Source organism: Sebastes umbrosus, chromosome 21, assembly GCF_015220745.1.
Source record: "Sebastes umbrosus isolate fSebUmb1 chromosome 21, fSebUmb1.pri, whole genome shotgun sequence".
NCBI classification, from domain to species: Eukaryota; Metazoa; Chordata; class Actinopteri; order Perciformes; family Sebastidae; genus Sebastes; species Sebastes umbrosus.
Genome location: NC_051289.1, coordinates 13,903,262 through 13,908,971, shown reverse-complemented (window position 1 = coordinate 13,908,971; position 5,710 = coordinate 13,903,262).

Sequence of the window (5,710 nt, the reverse complement as noted above, 5' to 3'; positions counted from 1 at the left end):
CAGCGTGTGGCTGGTATTATTTCTGTGTGTGAGTCATCACGGCAAAATGGGGTACTGGAGACTCCTGCTGTAGCAGGAACTACCACAGAAGACGTTTCGAGTACTTTGCCAGGTGTTCGTCTGTTTGTAGACAGATTTTGTGACCTTGATAGCGTCACAACCGTGCAAGATGCAGTCATGAAACTTTAGGTGTGTCGTTGAGATTAAAATGAAGGCTGAGTTCAAAGATGGCCGTGGTCCGATCAAGGGCGATTCTGGGCCATTTTGATTACATACATTTAAAATTGTTTATAAATGTTAATATCGCAACTGAATTTGTGGGGCAAAATGAGAGGAGCAGTATTAGTAGGAAATAGTGATGTTAAACTATGGTCACTGCATTAATACGGTATCCGTACCATGCAAGCCTCCAAAAACCAAGCAATTCCAGCTGTCGGTTCAAAAACAGGACTGAGTTGTGAGTATGTATACATGGCTCTCTGTATTTGTATTCACCTCTGCAACCTGTTACCCTCTAGAGATGAGCTGTATGTGGTGGCATGCTGTAGTTAACATGAAATGCCCTGTGAGCAGGCAATGAGGCGTACTGAGCCACAAATTTCCCAGCTATAGGATATTCTGTCACACTGTCTCTGGACCCGACCCGGCAACACATCAAGACACCTCATCACAAATAGAATTAGCTCCCCGGACAGAAGCGAAAATGACAGTGGCTGGATGTTTTTGGCAGGAAAGCGTAATGGCATTGGGGTCGCCGGTGGTGTTTTCCTTGTAGGGGAACCAAAGGGCAGGGGTGTGTATCAGTCCAGACACTTAGTGTGGTGGCCAGTTATACCATTCAACCCCTCCCTCTGGAGTGTGTGGACAGGTAGCAAAGGATGCCTCCTCTAAATCTGCAGTTTAGCTAGGTGGTTTTTGAGGGGTGGTGTGAGATGTGAAGAGGGGGAAACTTGAGGTGAATGGTCTTCGGACAAGGAATGAGTGTGTTCATCGTCAGAGAACAAGGAGGGTGTGTTTATATCTGTGTGGTGGTTTTTTCTTGTCCGAGCGTGTGTTCGACTGGTGCAAGTGTGCGACAATCTGGGGGACACTTCGGTGTGTACGCGAACACGCGGCGTCTCCGTGTATGTATGTGTATACGCGTGTCTGTCCCCCCGGCACCATCATTAGGTCGTAGGCAGTCCCAGTGTTGGGGGTGTAGCTCGGCTGCTCCTGCGGCCTCTCAGGCCAATTTAAGGGGAGAAAAGCACTTCGATCCTGGCCTGCAAGTCTGAGGGTCCCCAGCGGGAGGCAGCGCAGCCCTGCAATCTATATTGGATTTATTCCTTTCCCATCTACAGGCCCCGCACACCCCACAGAGAGGAAGTCTCAGCTGCACTCTCTCTGTCCCCCTAAGACAATATGTTATGGTACACACATGAGTACACATAATCGCGTAAACACACACACTCGGAGGCGCACACACTCCTAGTCTATCTTCAAGGCACACTCCCCCACAGCAAGGAAGTTATAACGGCACTCTTTCTGTCCCTGTGGGAGCTGCACCGGGGTCAAGGTATGCTGAGATTTGTGAGATAGACAGACAGACAGACAGACCGAGCTATTGACACAGTGAGTTATTTGAGGCTGACCATTGTTTCTCTCATGGAAAAATATTGTTCAGATTTATAAAGGCCAGGGTGTAAAATGCATTTTTTATCACATTAAAGCAAGAAAAAAAGAATTTACATAAAACTCAGACAAGGTCAGGGAGGAACGAGGTTCTTAATTTAGTCTAATCAACTGTCATTTGCATCGCGCCATTTGCGCAAGGTATTGCCACTAACTGAATAAATGGACTTCTTCAGACTCGAGGGGGGGCACTCGGGTTTTGATAAGCTGGCAACATAACTGATTTGCATATATTACTTTGATTATCTCATTACTAGGATGATTCTTGCGGAATTTTTTGACACTCGCGCAATCGAATTAAAATTAAGGCACGCAATCAATAAAAGGGCAACGCGGGCTGTGAAAACACATGGCACCCCAGGTTTGTGTGGTCAACTAGCGATGATGATGACGACGACGGTTATGAATGATGATGATGTGGCAGATGATGGCGGTTTCGTGATGATGATGATGACCTCTTCAGCTCACGAGCTCCTGGACTCCGCAGTGGGCTTTACGAGAGTCTCGGGCTCTTGATTTTCTGTGATCAAAGCAGTAATCAGTGGAGACAATGGGGGCCGTGAAATTGCCGCTCTCGTGCGGGTGACCTATCCACCTGCCATGAATCCAAGAGTGGCCCGCAGGCGGCTCATGTTCCCCGCAATCGATAATAGCGCTCGCATCTTTCCCTCCGACTCAACCCATCTGTGGAATGATGAAATCGTGCGTAAAGACGCACACGCCTTCGGGTAATTTTGCAATGCAGTATAGCCGCAATAACCTGGCACATTGTCGGGAACAGGCACAGGCGGTGAGGGGCCATCAATTCAGGCGAGCTCCAAGGTATGATCATCTGTCACCAAAACCTCAAAACCCTGTCCGGTGCAGCCGATTAGTAGGCAGAGTAGGCCCCAAAAAGACCCAAATCTATGGTGCTTATAGCAACCGATAACGCCTACGGCCTGATAACAGTCGAATCGGGTGTCTGATGAGTGATCAAATGTATCTTTTGGGTTTGATTCTACTTTATAAATGTTTGAATCGCATTGGAAAACAGCTCGGGTCCGTGTTGACTTCCTGTCAGCTTATGTCATGCACATACACTGCGACAGGAAGTACACATTTGGTATGTTTACGACTTGTGTATGTGGCTTAAAAAAAATCTACATTTATTTTCAAATTCTGCATGATTTTCTTTGTGTTCTCATGTCAAAAATCTACAATAGTACATTATGACAAGTGGCTCATTTGTTGCCACACACACAATTTATCTGAGGGAAGAAGATTTGGAGGCTCCTTCTCTCTAATAGACTTCTCACTTGTCTGCACACTAGCAAAAGCTCACACGTCCACGTCTTAAATCCGTGATGTAAATAATTATAGGCCTTGGAAATTGATTTCCTTACGACCTTCACGAGCAAACGAGGCCTCCGAAATCCCCCCCACCCCCAACACCCCAAAAGGAAAAAAGCTACTTCTGTTGAAGCATTAAGTCATTAATTATTTTCCTTACATAAGGACAAATTATCGAGTCAGTTGAACGAAATTAGAACCCTTTGTTTCTGATCAGACCGCATTACCGCTGGAAATTACGGATGATGGCTGCGTGCGCGCTCGCCTTTGTTGTTTCGATCATCGCCTGTCGCTCTGAACTCGCGCTAACAAAGTCATTAAATTGACTCCCTCTCGCTCTCATTATGCGGGCTGTTAATAACCGCTAATTAACTTTGCTTACGCGCGCCTTAAAAGCCTCCCACCCCTCCCAGCACACACTCACTCTCTCTTCCTCTCTCTTCCTCTCTCTCCTTCTTTTTTCCTGCTTGGCCTCTCAAGCAGAGCAAGTGTCCAATTATGTCAGAGAGTGAGGATGGATGGAGGATGGATGATGGAGGATGAGTCGTCGACGCGTCACCAAAGGCCACGAGCCCAGTTGGTGCAGGTTATACAGGTTATAGGGAGCAGTATTTACACGTGTTGCATTTAGGAGACACACTTGTGGGAGAACTGATAAGCAAAATAAATGCTCTTTTATGGATGTGGGGTTCAACTTTTTAATAAATTTGTTTATTCCCATCCCTGGATTTTGCAATGGGCAATATGTTGGCACACACACACAATAGAGTATCTGCCTTTACATTATAATTAAAACTATTTTTATTATTTATTTATTTATTTTTTCACATATATAAAACTTCACAAAATCCAGTCAATGAAAAAAAAAACAAGAAATGTGTCAGGAGAGGTCAAGAAGCCACAGGCACAGCCACAGCCAACATAATTGCTGCAACAACTTATGAGACATAATAGAGGAAATGCCCATCATATACTTCCATTATAATGTTCCAAGGTTCTTGACATTTTAAAGATTTTAAGGTTAACACACACAACCCCAAATTATAACCACTTTTGTTTATTTGATATTAAATTGGACATATGTTCCGTATAGCCATGTTGTAAGGGGGCACATAATAATGGTTACAGTGATGAGTGAAAGCACTGATTGGACTCTTTATTATATGTTATTTTTTAATTTATTTGCACATATATAAAACTTCACAAAATCCCCCCACACCAACCCCAGGAGAAAAAAGAAAACAATAACAAAAAAGGAAGAAAGATCTAAGCTAACATAATTTTTAAAAATACAACAAAAGTTAAACAACATCAAGAAGTACACAAAATGTGCAGAAAAACCTAACCAAACAGTGGAAAACAATCCAATAAAAATAATGAAATACATAAAAAAAAACAGTACAGAAGAAAAGAAAATATATATCTAAACATATCAAAAGATAATTAAACATCATGAATTAAATGTGATGATAATTTCCTTTTTAAAATGTTCTAAGGATAACGAGCCCTTGATAACATGTATGTATTTTGATGTTCCATATTTGTACACCACGAGGATGCCTCTTTTATGGATGTGGGGTTCAACTTTTAATAAATTCCTTTCCCTGGATTTGCAATGCGCAATATGGTGGCACACACACACAACAGAGTATCTTGTCTTTACATTATAACAACTGGGTCTTACCTGTTGGAGAAGTTTGCTATTCCGTCCAGGAGATGGCGCCACAAGTTGAATGACCCACAAGGCAAAGCACATGTGTGCTGGTCCTATAAATGATGGACCTCACACCTATAGACCCACTTGGCTTTTTTAAAGTTTTCTTTCTTTCTTTCTTTCTTTTTGTTTTGTTTATTTATTTATTTATTTGTTTATTTGTTCATTTATTTTTCTTTAATTTATTTTTCTCTCAATTTTGTTTTATCCATATTTCATTTTATTTGATTTTGTTATGAGGAAACGGAAGAAGGAGAAAAGAAAGAAAGAAAAAAAAAAAAGAGGAAAAAAAAAATATATATATATATATATCCATATATATATATATAAAAGAAAAAAAATGAGAAAAAAGGAAAAAACAAAACTGTCATACCTACTTGGTCTCCACTGTGAATCAAGCTTTAAAGGTCCCATATCGTGCTCATTTTCAGGTTCATACTTGTATTCTGTGTTTCTACTAGAACATGTTTACATGCTGTAATGTTCAAAAAAAACTTTATTTTCCTCGTACTGTCTGCCTGAATATTTACCCTCTGTCTGAAACGCTCCGTTTAAGCACATTTTGACGAAATTGCAACAGAATTGCGTTACTAGGCAACAGTTTGGGTTCATGTGTACTTCCTGTCAGCTGATGTAATTTACATACACTGCAACCAGGAAATAAACTGGTACACATTTAGAATGTTTACGTTTAAATCTGTGTCAAGGGTCTAAATATTGTATATTTGTGACATCACAAAGGGGCAGAAATCCTGACAGCTTGTTTCAAATGTAGAGTTTCTGAATACGGGCTGTGTGTATTTCCCTGTGGATTGAGCGTTTCGATACTTTCACAGTATTTATATAGGACTTAAGCCTGCTTTATAATAAAAAAAAACATGAAAAAAACACTTTTTTTATAATATGGGACCTTTAAATATATCAGTCTTAATGAAAAGATTACTAGTAGGTAAAGCAAAAAGCAAAGGTAGAAATTTGTTTTTTATAGAACCA